Source organism: Ambystoma mexicanum, chromosome 9 (assembly GCF_040938575.1).
Source record: "Ambystoma mexicanum isolate Mex_15411 chromosome 9, UKY_AmexF1_1, whole genome shotgun sequence".
Taxonomy (NCBI): Eukaryota; Metazoa; Chordata; class Amphibia; order Caudata; family Ambystomatidae; genus Ambystoma; species Ambystoma mexicanum.
Window position 1 is genome coordinate 539,859,813 of NC_090931.1, and position 20,695 is coordinate 539,880,507.

At 50.3% G+C, this 20,695-nt stretch overlaps 1 protein-coding gene across 1 annotated transcript in view; it reads right to left on the minus strand.

Annotated features, from left to right (window-relative positions):
• MED13 (mediator complex subunit 13) overlaps nt 1–20,695 on the minus strand; it is a 1,760,496-nt gene that overhangs the window by 1,459,466 nt on the left and 280,335 nt on the right. The window lies entirely within an intron of this gene.

Sequence of the window (20,695 nt, forward strand, 5' to 3'; positions counted from 1 at the left end):
CTGTCTGCTGACGCCATGGGTTCAAATGGTTTTTGTGGCACGGCACCCAGCAGCACTTTGATGTCGCTGAAGGGATGTGGGCGTTTGACAGAGGATATAATCTGGTAAGACCAGTTAAGTGTCTTGACCACCTGATTGGAAGCGGATATGTGGTCTCTGAATCCTTATAGGCCCCCTATGGCCGGCAGCCAGAGGAGCTCCGAGAACCAAGGTCTTGTCAGCCACCATGATGTTATCAGGATGAGTCGAAGGTTGCGTGACTCCCTGACCTTTAATATGACCCTGAAAATCATTGGAGTGGGAGGAAACACATACGCATTCATGCCGTCTGCAACACATCCCCCTGAGATCCAACCTTGCCCCAGCCAGGAAGCAAACTGAAGACACCACCTGTTCATGGTAGCGAATTAAGCTACCTGAGGGTAACCCACCCCTCAGGAACTCTTAGTTCAACTACCACTCGTAGTCAATCCCCAGCTTGCTGAGTCTGTCTGCCTTCAAGTTGGACTCCCCCAGCAGGTGGACTGCTGATAAGTGAATGTTTGTCCAAGACACCACACTCTAAAATGTCAATGGATAGCCGGCAGAGCGGAGGGGTCCCGGTACCTCCCTTTTTGTTGATGCAATACATGCAAGTGTGGCTGGATGCAGACAGACTTGCTGTCGACAATGGGGAGGAACGCTTTTCGGGTCAGCCAGATGACCATCTCGAGCCAATTGATGTGCTCCAGCTAATCCGGTTGTGACCATACTGCATGGACACTAGATGTCCACTGTAGCCCCTCCCACCCCCATCCCTCTAGGGACGGGTCTGTGGTAATTTTGAGTTCCAGAAAAGGCTGCCTGAGCAGTCTGCCTGCCAATAGGTTGGTCTCTGCACTCACCACTCCAGGTGAAGATGCGGTGGTATGCGGATTAGAGCTGCCTGGGAGCGCGTCTGATTCCAAGAGGCTGAAAAATGCAGATTCAGCCTCTTGAGTCATGTGTGGCACAGCTAGGAGACAAACTGCTATAATTCAAAGCAAGTGCTGGTACCACCATGCTGAGGTCACTGGTCTGCTAAGAAAATGCCTGGTGGCCTTCCAGAGAGCCGTGATCTTGTCTGCTGAGGGGATGATCCTCAGTCCTTGTATCCCAAATTAGCCCCAGAAATGTTAAAGACTGGGGAATAATTGCGTCTTGAGGTTGCTAGAGAACCCCAGATCGAATAGCATGTGCATCAGGGCAGAATCTGTGCGCTGTACAGCCTCTGGTGGCTCAGACTAGCCAGTCGTTGAGGTATGGATAAAGGGGATAGCCCTCTGCCCGGAGCACAGTTGCTACCGCGTTCATTAACCTTATAAAGACCCTCAGGTCCGAATTGAGGCCAAAGAGGAGGGCCTTGTATTGAAAATAAAAAGCCCAGGATCCTGAACCTCGGGATTCAACGATGGGGCTCCCAAATTACGATGTGTAGGTAAGCATCCTTCAGATCCAGGGAGCACACCCAGTCTCCCTCACACAGTGTCTCCGCAATGAGTGCTGGAGTATCGATATTGAACTTGTGAAGGGGTAGGGGACGGTTCAAGGAAGAAAGGTCTAAAACAACTCTCAGGGCAGCCTGGTTCTTTTTCCTGAATGGCGACTATCCAGAAATAGAAGCGAATGCCTCTCTGCAAAGCTGGACCCTCCTCCACGGCCTGACTCTACGAACGAGCAAATTTCCACCAAAAGAGTTGCCGACCCATTCTGTGGGAGGGGAGGAAAGGAAATGAGGGATGGGCAGACTAAAGCCTGTGAAAACTACATAGAGGATGGAACAAGTTACTTACCTGTAACTGTTCTCCAGCATGGGTCTGGCATTGATTCACATGCTCATGAATATTCCGTCAGGCTGGGACTCCTCAGTATAGAAAAAAAAAAATCAGTTTCACTTCTGAACTGTCTTTCTCCTAACAATCACTGGTCTCTGGGTCATACTGCCCCCAGCCAGTGACTGCCCTCTACCCAAGCCCCTCCTCTGGCAGCCATCTTCAGATATGGTAGCACGTAAAGTGGCAGTAGGACCAAGAGAAGATCCGTGAGAGTTTGCATGTGAATCCAGGCCAGACCCATGCTGGAGAACAGTTCTAGTTAATTAACTTGTTCCTTCTCCAGCATGGGATCTGTCATGGATTAATATGCTCATGAACCGAGAATACATAGTATACACATGCACAACCACAGGCGGTGGCTAGGCTCAACATCAAGCATCTCTTACCTCCTCACCAGGCTCACCTTCAAGCGAAGCAGGTTGCACAGCACGGCCAACTCTGGACTGCTCTCTGGAATCCCTGTTGACACAGTAGAATCTCGTGAAGCTGTGCATCGACCTCCACGTAGCAGCCCTGCAGCTGTCCAGCAGGGACACATCCGACAGGAACGCCGTAGTAGCAGCGATCGCTCTAGTCAAATGGGCTCTCTTACAGCCAGGCAACGGTCGGTTTGCCAACCGGTGTCAATGAGTGATGCAGCCGGAGAGCCACCTGGAAGGAAGCCTTGGAGAGGGCCTTCCCAGTATTCACAAGGCCAAAGTTCACAGAACGTTGCAAGTCTCCCGGAAACTGTGCGGTCCACATAGAACTTCAGCTATTTATCCACATCCAGCGAGTGCAAAGTCCTTTCAGCTGGTGACAATGGAGTCGGAAAAAACACAGTTAACACCAAGGGCTCGTTTAGATCAGATGGCACCTTGGGCATGAAGGAGGGGTGCGTCCGCAGCACCACCATTGTGTCCTAAAAAGTCAAATAAGGTGGCTTACAGCACAGGGCCTGAATCTCTCCCATTCGTTGTGCAGAGGTGTTGTCCACGAGGAACACAGTCTTCCACAACAAAAACCTCAGCGATGCCGAGTGCATAGGTTCAAAAAGGGAGGACTCGTGAGCCTAGTCGGAACCACATTGAGCTCCGCGGCCTTCATGGGAGGGAACTAACGGAAAAGTCCTTTGATGAACTCCTTGACCAGACAATGACTATAACGACAATCATCCCGGAGCTCTGGTGTAGCAGGAGACAGCCGCCAGATAAACCTTGATGGAAGCATGAGCCAGACCTGCTTCGGCCCCCGATGGCAAATAAGGCAGCACCTGTGGAGCTGTAATTCATAGAGGGTCGATCTGTGCACGGCACCAGACGGCAAACCTCGTCCACTTATGTCTGTAGCATTTCAGTGTAGACAAAGCCCTGGCCTTAGCAAGCACCCCCTTTGCAGTCTGCCGGGATATCATATCCCCCAAATGCTAGTGCTGCATGATCCAGGCCTGCAAGTTCAGTGACCCTGGATCGTGGTGCAGAATCGCACCTCTGGCGAGAAGACCTGCAGCCGCCGGAAGCTGAAAAGCCCAGAAGGTCTGGGTACCCCATCTGTCTCGACCACGCCGATGCAACGAGGATCATCCTACACCTGCACCATCTGATTTGACGGAGTCGAAGAGGCAATGGAGGGAACGCATACAGGAACAGGCCTTCCAAGGGGAATGAGAAAGCATCCCCCATGCTGCCCGGCTGTGGAAACCTGCTGGCGAACCTCTGGCACTTGCTGTTCTTCGCTGTCGCAAAAAGATCGATCTGGGGATTGCCGCCATCGTTGGAACAGAAGATCCACTTGTCCGTCGTGACAGTCTCCTGATGAGGGGGGTCTGGACGTCTGCCCCCGCCTACAGATGAGCACGGACATCCCCCACCACTATATCGCTCGACAGAAACGAGAGGGATCTTGTCCTCGAAGCTTCAAGATACCTGAATTGAACAGGCGTTGAGGAACTCTTTCAGTGGGCACATCTGTAGCCAGCACAGCTGAATGAGGTATATGCATGACAACATGCCGAGAAGGGACTGGATGGACCTCACCCTTGCGATCTTCAGTATCAACAGCCATTGTACCTTGCCCAGGATGACCGCTATCCTCTCCTCAGACGGAGACGTCAGGCACAACAGTATTGAGTCGGCTGCCACCATCCACAGTGGGTGTCTCCGCCATTATCAACTTAGAAGACACTTACCGTCTGAGGTACACACCTGTTTCCTCAACGGCGCATTTAATGCCGTCCAGACATCTATACCAATGATGGATGTTCTCACTTACCCTTGCACTGGATAAGTCTTCGATAGAGATCCCGGGACAACCATTATTCCATCACACGTCCTGATGAAGGCCTGCTCACAAAGCTGCACCTTACAGCTCTCCTAGGCCGAAACACCTTTGTGTCGACGATAAAAACCATCTGAACAGTGCACAGTTCAAGCATTGTTTTTTAACATATGTTCATAAATGTGGGTTATGTTCTGTCTTTTAACTGCACAACTGAAATGATTGACCAAGAGTAGCAGTTTGTTGTTATTCCATTGAGATCCAGTTTTTTCCACTGGATCATACCCATCTGTATTGTTTTGTCAAATACCCCTGGGTTCTCTATCCCCACCAATATTATCCAGATGTCATTAAAACACGTTCAGTTGAAAAAATGTATTCCTAGTGACTGTTATACTTGTTAGAATGCTGGAGTGGTGTGACCTCTCACCCTGAAATTCCGGTTTTGTTTATCCAAGTATACCCACCTGGGTCTTTCAGGGCCTTGCCAGGTGCCCTAATATTTAATTTCGACCATATGCACAGCATGTGATTCTAAGCAAATTAAGCATCAGAAATTGGGCTTACATTAAAGGTCCGGACACATAGCGAATGAGCCATTGTCTTAACATGTACAAAAATGGAGCTTGGGTAACCCCGCCAACTACTGCATGTTAGCTTTGCTAGATATATGTTCTAAAATATTTACCCGGGTATTGTTGGCAGAGTTAAACCAATGTATTGATTCTAACAGCATTCTCCCAGTTAACCAAACTGGATTCAGGCCCAAAGATAATACAATGTACTTATTTTGACTTCCTATGTAGAATATTCTTGGAAACAGCAGGAGTCTAATGTATATTGCACACGTATAGACTTTAACATTGCATTGGATTCTGTTCTTAGAAAGAAGTTAGAGGAAATTGAGCACATGGAACATTCCACAAGGTCCATTAAAGATGCTTATGTTGCTATATACAGAGGTTTAGTCAGTTTCGAATCAAAAGATTAAAAAAACTAAAGTTCTGAAAACAAAAGCTGCGACATGCTATGTTTAACATGCAAAGTGCATTTCTTTCAAAACCAATACGTCGACAATAGTCATGGATTGGTTTCAATTGAAATACACTTTTACATGTTAAAAGTAGTATTTCAATGTTTTCTTTGGTAACGTTGAAAGGTTAGATGCTGTCCAGCGCTCTAATTTCAGCACTAGACAGCTCTATTTAACGTTTTAAGGTTAAAGTGTATATTGGGGTTCCCCCCTTGGCCCCCAACCCCCACTGTAACATTCTTTCAACTGGATGTTCCTCCCACATATTCCTCATCTTAGATATTCATATCTTCAGCTTTGCTGTTTCGAAAAAAGAATTCTCCAGCAGAGGGCGCTGTGCTAGAGGTCACGTTGCTGATGTCCCTCGAAGGCTGCCGCCGAGCATCGACGTCAACAGAAGTATAAACATCTCGAGCCGCACCAGTTTGCTTCAGTTCTGTTTCTTTCATAATTTTCAATTGAGGAGTTGATCAGGCGTACCCCTTAGGCCATAAGCTCTCAAGGAACATGGAGTGTAAAATATGTAAACTGTATGGCAGAGTAGGATGGGAAGGACGATGAGTAATATGTGGGAGGAACATCCAATCGAAAGAACGTTACAGCTGATAAGTAACTTGTCGTTCGAATGGATTGTGTCCTCCCATGTATTCCTCATCTTAGATAGGCTCCCAAAAAAAGTATGCATTTGGAGGACAGAGTAACAGAAAATATTAATCATGTACTGTATGAAGGATGGCTTTGGCAAAAAGACACCCTTGTGATGTTGAAGCTAGAGAATAATGGTTCACAAAAGTGCGCATAGAGGACCAGGTGGCCGCTGCACAAATGTCTTGCATCGGGACACCCCTCTGAAGAGCCGTTGAGGTTGCCATGCCCCTGGTTGAATGAGCCCTCAGCCCATCTGGAGTATCTTTTCCAGCCAACCTATAGCCTTCAATGATTGCCAAAATTATCCATCTGGACAAGGTTTGCTTAATGCTACACCCAATTTGTGTCCAGTACATCGGCCAAAAAGTTGATCACATTGCCGAAATTTAGCCAATCTGAGATATAGAAACCGAGAGCCCTTTTAGGGTCCAAGCTGTGTAACTTTTTTCCTCCTTACTTGCATGAGGAGGAGAATAAAAGAAAGGTTGTGATTTTTTTGTGACAGGTGAAGACTATTTTTGGCAACAAAATAAAAAAAAGGGGATTGAGCCCAAGCGAAACCTTATCCTTATGAACAATGGTGTGAGGAGGCTTACAAGAGAGCGCCTGCAACTCCCTCACCCTGCAAGCTGATGTAATAGCCACTACAAGTATTGTCTTTAGAGTAAGGAGCCTTAACTGGCAAGAATGTAATGGATGAAATGGAATACAGGTGAGGAATTTTAAAACAAAACTTGAATCCCAGACAGGTACCTGAAAAGGTGTTGGAGGGTACACATTTGAGCCTTTCAGGAACTGAATAATCAAGGGCATTTTGAAGTAAGATACTTCTGAGGAGCACTTAAAAATAGATTGCACTGCCAAGCAAATTTTATTGTGCCAACAAGGAGCACCAAATTGGTCAAGTGTAAAAAGGAAAGACAGTTACGAGTATTACACAAGAATGGATCCACATTCTTACCCCTGCACCAGTTACTGAACTTGTTACAACAACACGGGTACAAAGATTTTGTTGCTGGACTTCAGGCCGAAAGCAAGATCTCCATAACGCCATCAGGGAGGTCCCAATCTTTATATCTCAGCCTCTCAGGAACCATGCATGAATGTCGAGTATCTTGACTTCTGGATGGAGAACCCGACCTTCCTCTCACTTCCGGTTGGCTCTAGTCGCAAACAGATCCACTTGAGGGGTTCCCCAAGGGGTGAATATCTCTTGAAGGACTTCCTGAGCTAGTTCACTCATGGGAGATTGCTCTGCTTGCACAGAGCGTCCACCGCAGTGTTCTGCTCTCGGCTAAGTCAACTGCCGACAGATTCCTTCTTGTATTGTCCAGAACCAGAGCTGCATTGCCTCCCTGCACAGTGGTAGTGATCCTACACCACCTCTCCTGTTGTCCTGTTGAGGTAGCTATGGCCACTGTTGTCAGTCATCATTTTTTTCCACCGTACAGAGGGCAGCAAAGCCTTCAGTGCTAGTCCGATTGCCCTCAGCTCCAAAAGGCTGATGTGTAGTTTGGACTCCGATGGAGACCAACGAAGGCCGATTGTCAGATCATTGGTGTGGGCTCCCCACCCAGTGAGTGAGGCATCCGTCACTACTATTCACTCCGGCCATGGTTGCCGAAAAGATTCCCCTTTGAGGATATGGTCTTTGCAAGCCCACCATAGAAGATCTTGAGCCACTCTGACCGGAACTTGCAAAAGATCCGACAGTCCCCGAAAATTGGGACCATTGAGACCCGAGGGCCCATTGAAGGATCGCATTCTCAATCTGGCTGCTGCCACCAGAAAAATGCAGGATGCCATAAGACCTAGCACTTTAGAAAATCAAAGGTCAGCAAATGCTGGGCATTGTGGAACTTTGTTACCATTTGCAAAATGTGGCGAGCTCTCACCTCGGGAGAGGCTTTGGCCCAAGGAAGTATCCAGGACTGCTCCGATAAATTGGAGTCTTTGGAATGGTATATTTGACTTCTTGCAATTGAGGGAGAAGCCCAGTCTAAGAAGGTCATGTTCAGATGTTCCTGGGCTTGATCGGGTGACTCGCTGCCACTATCGTCATCAGTTTGGTGAAAACCCTCGGGACGGAAGTCAACCCGAATGGCAGAACTCGAAACTGATAGTGAGGACTGCCAACTGCGAACCTCAGGTACTTCCTGTGCTTGAGATGAATTGGCACATGAAAGTAAGCATCCTGAAGGTCCAATAATACCAACCAGTCTTGGAGTTGAAGAGCCTGAAGGATCTGAGAAAGTGTGACCATCTTGAACATGTCCTTCCAGAGGAACTTGCTCAATCCTCCTTGTTAGTATGGGGAATACCAAACCTTGTCCCTTTCCACTACAGGTACATGTAATAGTGCACCTTTCTCTAGCAGGATTAAAATTTCCTGAAACAGGAGCGGATCTGGAATTTTGGCAGAGTTGTATCCCGGTGGATAATCCCGAGGTCTTTTCTGAAAGGGAAGGCAGTAACTTTGGGCTACTGTTTCTAGTGCCCAAGCATCTGAAGTAATGTCCCGCCATTCGTTGAGATGCTGAGAGATCCTGGCCATCCACTGGGGTCTTGTGGGCTAAGACCTCAGAGTGGCTTTGCCGATGCTGCAGAAGCTGCCGAGGGGACAGTTGCTGCTGCTGGGGCTGATCTAGCACTTTTTACTCTTTCACCACAAGGTCATTTTCTTTGCTGTCCTCCGACTAGCCTGTCCCTTCCCTCTCCCAAATGAGCAGTAGAATCGAAAGGGACGACCTCTCCAGGAAGAGGAGTCTGAGTAGAAGTGTTGTTGAGGTTGTTTTAGAGGCGCTAAGAGACTTAGCTGCTGCTTTTGAGGTCAGCAGCTTTTCTAAACTTTCGTCTGCCTTGCTGCCGAACAACCTCAAGTCGACAAATGGCATATTAAGTAGCCTGGCCTGCACGCCTGGTGCGAAACCCGGCTTACTCAGCCAGGTAAATCTGCGTAGCACTGTGCTAGATGCCATGGACCTACTGATGCTGTCCGCAGTGTCCAGTCCTGATTGAAGCCATTCCCCCCCCATAGCCTCCTTTCTATCTTTCACAAATCGCAAGACGACCTTCTCGCCATCAGGAATATGTTCAGCCGCCGCTGTCATACAATCCCACAGGATGTATGTGAATCTTGCAAGGGTTCAAGTCACATTCAGCGATTTTAATGCCATACTTCCCGAAGAGACAATCTTGTGAGGCCATGTTTCAATCTTTTTATCATTCCCATCTGGGGGACTTACAGGGTATGCCGAATGCCGACTGGATGTGGCTACCTGGACCACTAAACTTTCAGGTGACGGATGTTTTGTTAATTATTCAGGATCAGAAGAGGACCCGAATTTGCTTGTGCATTTTCTATTTAGCACAGGTCCTGACTCAGGGGCTTCCCATGCAGCCATCACTTTCCTTTGTAGAGCTATGTTAAAGGGAAGGACAGGATCCTTTTAAGGACCTTCAGAGAGAATGGCTGTCATGTCATCCTGCTGGTTCGTAGGGGAACCCCTGTTCCACCCATGATTTCTGTCACCTTATTCATAAGCCTCCTAATCACCGAGTCTGCATGATCAGCAGGGTCAGGACTTTCAAAATCCAACTCGAGCGACGTGTCCAGACCACTCGCTGTCTGTAAACATTCATACAGGTCAGCCACCTTAGATTGAGGATCAATTAACTCGTCAGGAACATCCTTTGTCCCAAATGTAACACCAGAAGGAGAGATGTCCTCTTCAGAGGATTGCTCTTAAAAAAAAAACAGATTTGAAAAAATCCTGTCTAGACTCAAGATGATACATGTTACTCAGTGATTCTATGGGCATAGACCTCGGCTTCAACAAAGAAGTCAATTTGGGTGCCAGAATTAGTGTTTATTTCAACAAAGGCTTTGAAGTTATCAACGCAGGCTTTGACACAGTCGAAGGAGCCCCCAATGTAAGCGTTGCCACGTGAACTGTCAACACCGACTAATGGCGGTTGGGCACTTGCCGCCAATTTGTCGGGTGTTGCCTCCGGTTTATGCACTGGTAGGCGGGATTTACTTTTTGAATAAGGTGTCAGTTTTCCCTCGATGACACCCTAGACTATTTTTTGTCAGATTTTCACTGTTGGCACCTGCAAGATTAGATGCTTTCCGTATATAAGCTACTTTAGGACCTAGATGGTAACGGGTCCGCAAGAGCGCCAAGTTACTGACGCTTATGATCTCCACATGTTTCCCTCATGGGTTATGTTTTGTACTTCAAAGTAATTATGTACTGAAGACTAATTTAAATTTGAACTTCACCATTTGTCTGTTTAGAATATTGAAATCTGCTATATGTATGTTTGCACAATTGCTTTTTGATGTTTTTGTCTCAATACAAACTAAGTATATCCACGGTCTTTGATGTGCGCGAGTTTCTTTTTCCCTTCTGGACAATCTCATGGATTATGAACTGAGGGATTCAATCCATTAGTACTAGCATACCAGGTTCCCCAATTCAAATTACATCTTTGTTTCATTTATTGACAAAAATTGGTGGTGAACCTTGACAGTAGCAGTTCTACCTCCTTTTTGGTTTTAGATTTTCACTGTTTGGTCTTTGACCTCTGTCACTTTTAGAATGAGCTGGGGCATGGTCCTCACGGCAATCTCAAAGATTCTCATCGAGGCTCTAAAAGCCTCCCACTTTCTAAGGGAATCATGCTTTGAAGGGCAGTTGATAACCCCTGTATCGGACAAAGAAGAGGGAGATCAGCAAAGCATTTTCTTTGATTTTTTTTTTTTTAAAGAAGTCGACTTCCTAGACCGACTCCTCAACCTCTTCGATTTATGTCACAATTTATCACTACACAGCCAAGTCTTTCTTTTTTCTCGAAGAAGACTTCGAGGATTCTCCCCCCCCCACCACCAGTTTCCCTCTGTTCTTGAAGAGCTTTGTTGGTCATTGCCTGACAGGAACCACATTCGTCGACCCAATGGTCCAGACCCAAACACCAGAGGCAATCTCAATGGGGGTCGGAGATTGACTTCTTCCCGCATTTCGACTTTTTTAAAAGCCACTTTTGGGCGTAGAAGGATTCGATGGATTTGGTCCAAGGGAGAACACTAGAGGACCCACTTGAGGTCCAAAGAATGCAGGGCCATCTCCGCCTGAGACTGGGTTCGAGAAGAAAACAGGCAGGAAGATATCTTGATTCAGTTAAAATGGAGAGGCCAACTGGGGCAGGAAGGTTGGGCGAGTGCAAAAGATGACCTTGTTGTGAAAATCATAAGTTACTCACCGCAGTGACTAACGTACTCAGTCCATAGTCCCCTTTCCTCCATACTGTAAGGGTGTCCCTTCCAAGGGACGGGAGAACAAACCTTTTTCACCAGAAAAACCTTCTTCCCTTTAAATTTAGAGGCGCAGCCCAGGTAGCAAGCACTGCCCTGACTCCGCCCTCCGGCGCCACACCTCAGACCCCATTGACACGTCTACAATAGTTTTAATATTGCCTAATGACACCAGTATTAGGGGGAGGTTGGTGGGAAGTATGGAAGAAAGGGGACTAGGAGTACGTTAGTCACTACGGTAACTAACTTCTCATTACTCTTACGTCCCCTTTCCTCTATACTGTATGGGCGTTTACAACTCATTGGAGCTCCAGGGTGGAGAGGAGACACTGTTTAAGCAAATAGGTTCCTGAGAACCGCCTGTCCAAAAGCTGCATCAGATCTAGAGCCGGCAACCAAACAGTAATGCTTGCAGAAAGCCGAGGGAGAGGCCCAAGTGGCCGCCCTGCTCATGACTTGCCAGGGGACATGGCGCTGGAATGAGATGGCGCTGCATTGGCCCTGGCTGCTTGGGTATGCATGTTAGCTGGCAGTGGCTTGTGCTGGCCCTCATACGATTCTTTGATGGCAGACCATCCAGCGGGATATGGAAGCCTTAGATGCCCGATAGCCCAGCCTCGAGCCACCGAAAGTGACAAACAGGGTGTCCGACTTGCAGAAGCCATTAGTTCTGTCCAAGTAGAATTTTAGGGCACGCCTGACATCCAGGCAGTGCAGCACTCTGCTTCGTCCTTGGGATCGGGAAAGAACATAGGAAGGACTATTTCATCGTTCAAGTGAAATGCAGATGGAACCTCGAGCATAAATGCCGGGTGCATCCGCATTACTACCTGGTCCATGTGAAAGGTGGTATATGGTTCAGAGGCGACCAGCGCCTGAATCTCACTGACTCTGCGAGCTGAGGTAAGACCCACTAAGTAAGGCCGTCTTGATGGTGACCAGCCCAATGTCCACGGACGCCATTGGCTTGAGCGCCCAAGACTATATTAAAGTCCCACACAGGGTGCAGCCTCTTGACGGGCAGATAGAACCTAGCGAGACCAGTCAGGTGTTTGACGATAGGGTTGGAAGAGGAAAAGATGCCTTCCTCCGAATTCCTGTAAGCCCCAATGGCTACGAGGTATGTACGGCAGGTGTCTACCTGTAAGCCTGAATGAGCAAGGTGCGCCGAAAAGGAGAGCACGTCGTCCAAATTGCAGGCCAAGTGGTCAATTCCCTTGGAGTCTGCCCAATGGCAGAACCTGGTCCATTTGCTTTTACTGGGCCCTGGTGGCTTTGCTACTGGCACCCTGTATGATTCCCCGATTGACCTGTGAGAGACTAAGGTGCCGAAGCATTATCTGCTCAGGTACCACGGTGTGAAGGCTACTTTCCCTGGTGCAACTTAGATGATCCAGCTCCCCTGCTGTGCCAGAAGATGTGCTGGGCCTGTTAGGAGGTGCATCAGAGGCACTTCGAGAGGCTGAGGAGCTCCGAAAACCATGGTCTGGCCGGCCACCATGGAGCAATCAGAATGAGGAGGAGTCAGTGCAACTTCTTGATCTTGCAAATTACGCTGTGGATCAGGGGAGTGGGCAGAAAGGTGTAGGCCATCATGCCGGTCCACTGGAGGTGAAATGCATTGCCCAGAGAACCAGGGCCCTGACCCTGCCAGGATGCAAACTGGAAGTACTTCTCGTTATGCCAGGTGGCAAAGAGATCCACCCTGGGGTGACCCCACTTGTTGAAAATCTCCTGAACAGCGAGGTCGTTTAGCTGCCACTCTTAATTGTCCACTCCCAGCCTGCTGAGCCTGTCCGCTTCTGGGTTGGATTCTCCCGGGAGTTTAACTGCCGAGAGGAAGGTTTCGTTTTCCAAGGCCCATTCCCACATGCTCAGCGCCAGTCTGCACAGAGGAGAGGGATCTGGTGCCTCCCTGCTTGTTGACGTAGTACATGCTGGTCGAGTGCATGGAGCGCAATCCTGCCCCCCACCGGGGACATGTGGACCCAGAAGAGGCGTGTCATGCCTGAGAAGAAGGCTGAGGAGGGGGACTGGAAAAAGCCCTTACTTCTCCCCCCAGCAGCCACCCCCCAACATTTTGCTGTTTGCGCTGCTTCTGGGACGGCAAGCTGTCCAGCTGCCTGGATCTGCATTCCTGGAAGCAGCGGAACCCTCCATATGTACGACCCTTCTCCGAGCGCTGCTGAGATTGGGTGTACGATTTGGGCACGGTATTTGTAAGGATGGATAAAGACTTTGCTGTTTGAGAGCTGTTCTTTTTGTCCAGCTCTTCAACCACTGAGTGGAAGAGGTTCCCTCTCTCCCCCCCCCCTCTCGAACTGTAGATCTAGAATGTGCTCCTGGACACCCGGGTTGAATTTTGTTGCCCGGAGCCAGGCTGTTCTCATGTCCGTGGCAATACAGATGGCACAGCCCGAGGCATCGATGTGAGCCACTGGATTCCATGAGGGCATGTGCCACAAGCTTGGCTTCTGCTAGCCCCGCCTTAAGGCGCGATTGGCATTGGGTGGGGAGATCCAGGAGGAAGTCCGCAATTTCCTGCCACAACGGTTGGTTGGCGGCAGCCAGCTTGACATCTGCGTTGGCCTGATGCAGGTGCAAGGAGGCATTGGAGTAGATCTTGCCGTATGCCTCCAGGATCTTCTCCTTGCCTAGCAGCGCCGCAGAGGAGGAAGCTGAGGACGACAGGCTTAGAGTATAGTGATGCCGCAGCAATCACAGAGGAGTGTGGCTGAGGATGGGACGAGAGCAAGAGTGTATGCCCCTCCATCTGCCTGTACTTAGCATCCAGGAGTTGATTGACCGAGTGGGGCTTAAGCCAACCCTTCTTGGCCAGGGAGACTACATCGGTTTGCAGTGGAATCCCTGTGTTGGCAGAGGGGTGTCTTGTGAGGACTTCAGCCAGAACCCCCTCTGCAGGATGTTCGACCTCGTGTTGGGGAGGCACAGGTACTCCGCCAGGCCAGCGAGATGTTCATGGAAGGCCCTGGCTGGGGATGGCGTGTCCGGATCCTCTTCCTTGTCAGTATCATGCGGATCTGGAGGATTTTGTGGAGGGGTAGATGGAGCCGGATACTGGGGTACAGGGACTGCTGAAGAGGTGGAATGGGCTGTGGAGCCAGAGGAGGCAACTGCACCAGGGCCTGGGTACCCGAAGGAGTCTGGTGCCTCTCGCATGGCAGGGAGGATTTCCCTGACTGCGTCTTTGATAACCCCCATCTGAGGAGACCTCATGAGGCCGAGAAACTTCTCGAAGGGCAACTCCTCACTGGCCAAAGAGGTGGCAGGGGGTACCGACAGGGTATCTGGGGGGCTGCTGGAGCCGCTGCATAACCTGTCCATATGGACGCAAAGGAAAGTTGCCCTGCGCAAATGAAGGACTGTAGGCCACGTACCTGGTTGAGGCAAGTCCCACCTCGACAAGTTCTACGTCAAATTCGTGGAATGGTGGACAGGTGCCCCTTTCTGGCGCGGCAGCCATTTTGTTGAGCTGCCTGCCACGTGCCTTACGACGTGTTTGGCCCTCTGGGCCCGGCTTCATCCAATACTCTTGCGTGTGGATCACAAGGCCTACCCTGCTCCTTGGGCCTTGGCCCGATAAGTGTAATACCCTCGACCCGGAGGTCGGTAGAGCTGCGTTTAGGCACCTCCTTGGGCGTATTGCCGGTATTAGGGTGTAGCCCCTTGGGTATAGGCCCGGTACAGGAACCTTCCGGTCCCTCGATACTACGCCTGGGAGGATCAGTGGACCCCTCGACCCGAAGGCCAGTAGCTGTGGCAGCCTCGGGCGCGTGCCGGTAGCAGGACCTGGCTGGTCCCTCCCGTGCTGTAGAGTCCCTGGGAAAGGGTCTCCCTTGCGGGGTGCGCTGGAAAATATTGGCCCTACCTTGGGCCTGGTCCGATGCTTCACAAAGTTCTTGAGATCCTCTGGAAAAGCTCCCTCCACCTGGTGAGTCTGTTCTTCAGTGCCTTCGAGGACAGCGCGTCACACGCCGAACATGACTGCCAACCGTGACCTGGCCCAAGGCAACGTAGGGAGAGCGCGTGGGGGTCTGAAGTTGGGAAGAGCCCTTTGCAGGATGAACACCTGCTGAACCCTGTAGAAGTCGACAAACGCCGGGGAGGAGTGACGCCTGAGGATCGAGTACCTGAATGACAAAAAGACAAAATATATATCTGCGCGTGGAATTACATGGGCAAAGCTAAACCCAGGAGCGCTGGTAAATTCAGCCCGTTCCTGACAATGCGGAAAAGGGGACTGGGGTGTGGCGCCGGAGGGTGGAGTCCGGGCAGCACATGCTCCCTGGGCCGCGCTCCCACGTGCCTCTTAATTTAAAGGGGAAGGTTTTTCTGGTGAAAAAGGTTCCGTGTCTCCCGTCCCTTGGAAGGGACGCCCTTACAGTATGGAGGAAAAGGGACGGGAGAGTACGTGGTGAAGTGCTTGTACAAGGACAATGCCTGCAGCTCACAAACCCTGTGCGCCGGAGGTGTGAGCCACCAGTAAAACTGTCTTTAGTGTCACCAGAGTCCACAGAGGCCATCTGCTCCAAAGGCTTGCACTGTAAAGGTGCAAGAAGCACATTGAGGTCCCAGACTGGGTGCCGCCTATGCACTGGCGGAAAAAGCCTAGACAAGCCCCAAGGTGGGACTTAAGCTCTGGGCTGGCTGCAGAAAATGCATGCTCAGGGGAATTCTTGTGAGCCCCCAATGGTTGCCAAATAAGTGCAATACGTATCAACCTGAACTGCAGAATGAGCCAGGTGAGCTGCGAGTACAGGTGACAGGGTCCAAAGCCCTTGAAACAAGCCCAATGGCAGAACCTAGTCCGTTTACTTTTATACTGGGACCAAGTGGAGGGCCTCCTGCCCTGCCGAATGTTGTCCCAGTTGGCATTGGAAAATTGAGCATGCTGAAGTCTCAGCTGGTAAGGAACCAGGCCGCCAGCGCCAACTTGGACGGGTCTACCACCCTGCCCTGCTGAGTTAGGAATCCACTGCTGGCTATCGGAAGGTAGACAGGATCCTGGGAGCACAACTGCAGCAGATCTGAAAACCAGGGTCTCGAAGGCCAGTGGGGGGCAATCAGGATCAGGCTGCAACCCATTGAAGCCTGAAACTTTTGCAGGGTCCGTTAGAGCAGAGGGGTGGGTGGGAACACACCTGCAGCCGTGCCTAGAGCTCTGGAATGCAACTCCTAGAGACCCCGCCCTGCCAAGGAAGCAACCTGGTACACTTAAAATATACAAACTTGAAATTCAGATGGGATGCAAACAAATCCAGGTGAACCTCCAAAGCTGGAACAGGGGCAACAAGTAGTTGGTGTGCAACTCCCACTCATAGGTGTTGAACCCTAGGCGGCTCAGCTGGTCCGCTTCTGCACTGCTGAAATCCAAAGTCACTCCATCAGGGCAGATTTCCAGATCGAAACTGCCTCCATGCAGGAGGGGGGGGGGGGGGGGGGGGTGTCACTGCCACCCTGCTTGTTCAGGTAACACTGAAGTAGAATTATCCATCCTAACCATAACAGACTTGTCCCCCGATGACGGGCAAAAACTCCTTGGGGGCAAGGCTCACTGCCGCAGATTGATGTGCACGAGGGCTTCTATCCTGGACCATACTGCCTTAATCGCATAGCCCTCCAAAGTACAACCCACCCCCCCCCCCCGCCCGAAAGAGGAAGAGGATTTAGTCGTCACCACCAGGGTAGGCTCGGTTGAAGGGGGGCTTCCAATGAAACATTGCCATCCATCAGACACCAGCAAAGATCGGGCAGGAGGTGCAGTAGTATTGGAATCCTGTTAGATTTATTCCCCGTATCCTGATCCCCAATTGACCACCAGGTGCTTGAAGCAAGCATGCTGTACAGTTAGCTTGCAGGCGGCTATCAGACCCAGAATGTGCTCGAGTACCATGCTGAGGTGGTTGCGTTAACCAGCAAGTGCCCCACCGTCTTGCGGAGGGACAAGCTTCTGGGGCGTAGGAAACACCCGATGAACGGTACTGTTCCAACACACACCTAGGAAGACCAGTTCCTGAGAGGGTTCACAACTGACTTCCTCAGGTGGAGTAAGAACCCCAGCTAATGAAGATCCCACTAATGAAGATCTGCCAATCTCTGGCAGGAGTGTACCACCCGTTCGGGTGACACCCTCACCAGCCAGTCAACCAAATAAAGGTACAGGTGGCCCTCCAAGCAGAGAAGACTCGCCATTGCATTCTTCAACTTTGTGAAGACACGAGGAGCAGAGTTCAGGCCGAAGGGCAGCACCTTGTACTGAAAAAGGTACGGCATAATTGTGAACCGCAGAAACATCTGATGTGGTTGGGAGATGGCAATATGCAGGTACGCATCCTTGAGGTCAAGTGAACACATCCAGTCCCCTGCACACAAACTGTGTGCAAGAGTAATCTTAAGGCGTTGCAGCGGCTAAGACATTTATATGATAGGTTATTTATAACACGATTAATACCCAGAGGTTTCCAAGCGCAGACCCAGGGATTGAACCTGTGGTGCTCGTGTCGTCTTGCTTCCAAGGTGAGCATGTTACCCCCGAGCTTTCCTCCAGAGAAGTTTAGAAATGACAGATCAGGGACAAACTTCAGGCTATCCTGCTTTATCTCGAGTAACAAAAATCCAGAAATACCACCGAGCCCTTCTGTAAAAGAGTAACTGGTTCGGTTGCCTGCATCTCAAAGAGCGAAAGGACCTTGCGTAAAAGAGCCAGTGAGCCAATCTGACGAAGTGGCAGAGGTGAGGATGGAAGAAGCCAGTGGAGACTAGAAATCTGATCCACGGGTTGCTGGCAAGATGCTGCCAGGTGTCCAGGAACACAGAGCCCAACAGACCCTCCCCCCTCCCTAGGCAAGCTGTGTTTTCTGACCTTGACGTCACTGCTTCTTTGCGTCAGACGCGAGATGGGGGTGGGGGGATGGGGGAGGCGGAAAAACCCATGCTACCTCTTTTTGTCGCTGGGCGACCTGTCAGGCCTCCATGTACTGTGGTCTCAGAACCCCTTAAAGCTGGAGAAGGCACAGTGCTTGAACTCAGTCCTGCGACTGAGGGAAGGATTTCTGACCTGGTTTTGGCAGGATGGCCTAGGACTGGTCTGTTTGAGAGGAGGTTTGCGTCTTAACTTGTCATCAGTTGAAGAATGAATGAGGTCCATGCCCTCAAAGGGCAGATCAAGTATCCGTTCCTGCACTTCATATGAAAACCTAGTTGCGTGCATCCACGCAGTCCTTCTCATCCTCAAGGTACAGCCCTCTGCTGGCTGTGTCGATGTGGGGGACAGAAGGCTGCACAATGTCCTGAGCAATGGCCCGGCAATCTGCCAGCACCGCCTAGAAGGATGCTTGCTTGTCCAAAGGGAGGTCAGGCAGAAATTCCCCAAGCTCCCACCACAGCTTCTGGTTAACTGTGGCCAAGAGGATGTCTGCGTTGGCCTGCTGCAGATTAATTCTTGAGATGGAATAACAGCACTTTCCCAAAGACTCAAGGACTTCGTCCTCCATGGAGAGACCGGTGGAGGAAGTCTGCAATGACTCTAGAATACAACCAGGCTGCAGCCACCACTGAGGAATGCAGCTGCAGGTGGGAGGCAAGGCAATTGGCCCCCTATCCTGCCTAAACCTGCTTTTCAACTTATTGTTCATCTGGGCATTGGCCCTGGGATTCTCCCAGACCTTTTTGCGCCACCTGCAGAACGTCCTTCTGGAGTGGGATGCCAGAATGGATTGCGATTGTGGTACGCTCACCCAAGACCTTTGCTAGCACTCCTGGGGTGCTTCCTCAGGCAGAGGGCGCCCCACCCCAAGAACTCACCCAGGCCCTGAAGGCTGTCATGAAAAGCCTTAACGGAGGCAGAGGGTTCATCTTCGTCATCCCCCCCTTTTTCACAGATAGAGGGGAATCCAGGCCCAGGGATACATGTTGCGATGGGGTCCACACCCACCCTAGGTCTGGAGCTGTCTAATGTCTGTTGCTGGGGAGGCATTGGTGGTAGGAGGTGGAGGAGTCGGAGGAGTCAGAACAACTGGTAGGGCCTTGACCGGTGAAGGAACAAGTATTACTGGAGGAAAGGGAGAAGTACCCAGAGGATTGCGGTCAGGACAGCTCCCCCTGCAGGAGGACCTCAACCATGTCCTTCAGGAGGCCCTTCATCTGAGGGGGAATGCATGAAAAGGAAGCAATCGAACCGGTCATATTAACCCACCGGGTCTTCGGGGGCCAGGCCCTCCAAGCACTGGGCCTCTGCTCCTGGTCAAAGAGGCTGAAGCTGTAAGTCATTGGTGGGTAGATGAATCCCCGAGGAGACCAGAAGCCTGCACACCATAGGATCCGTTGCCACTTCGAGGGAAGGGGGCTGGGATCATCTTGCGAAAGCACTAGCGGATCCTGAGCCAGATCCAAGATGGCCACCTGCCTAGTAGGCCCCATGTGTCTCTCTCTCCGCAAATTTGGAGGCCTTGCGCCACGCCATGGGCAGGAGGAGTGCGGAGGCCAAGAGCCAGAGCCCAAAGGGTGAGTGCATGACAAGAAAATGGTTTGCGGGAGATTTGAGCCAGTAGGTCTATTTGCTGCATGAGGAGCATGTGCCACCAGGTGTGTGGAGCTTAGCCGTCAGGTACGCTGGTGTGCTACTCATGACTGCTTTGTAGATCCATGCAGTCTTGAATAGTATCCTGGCCTGGAGAGTAAGCCAATGTAGTTCAGACGGGGGTGATTTGGTCAAACTTCCACACATCTGTGAGACATGCTGCAGTGTGGTGGACTGCTTTTAGGGAAGCCAAGTGAGCAGCTGGAAGCACTGAAGGCATTCCCTTCCCTTCTCTAGCCGCCCACCCCAACCCTCAACCCCTAAAATCAAGCTGCAAGACCTCAAGGCCTGCATCAGAATGAAGGGATGGATTCTGCGAAAGGTGGATATTTGGAGCCAAGCCCTTTGGGCCTTCTTGGCTAGGTGTTTCTGAAAGGACAAAGTGCTGTCAATGGTGAAGCCCAAGGACTTTTGAAGAGTTACAGATCAAATCCTCCTAGGCACATTTCGCTGAGCTACTGTTAACAAGGTTGTTTAGCGGAGGCACCAATGAGGACGAAATTGTTTTAGAGGGGTTACGTTTGAGGTAGGCAGTCAACATCCAGGACAGGATGGCTGGGTATTCATGGAGGTAGCTAATATCCTGTGGGCTATTTACTCATGTAAAATTGACTATCGCCCGCCTATCGATTAATGGCTTTGAAGACTGTTCCCAGACGCTCCATTTAAAGGATTGGTGAGCAGAGGGAGCTTTGGGGGATTCTGGCGAATGGGAGTCTGTTACAACACACATGTTCATCTGGCAGCCTGGTGTTTTTGCCTGCGAGGTAGGAGGTAAACCAGTACCATGAAACTGGTCTGCAACGGTTCTCCGGTGACAGCAATAATGCAGTCAATAACTTCAGATTTACCCTTTATCCATTAGATTATAGTTAATTTTTCCTTGCAATGCACTATTCTGCAGGCTTTACAAAGCACTCCACATATACTTAGTACAAGTGAAAAACTGGTGTCCTGGCGAACAAAACAGCATAAAAATGTATAGGCAA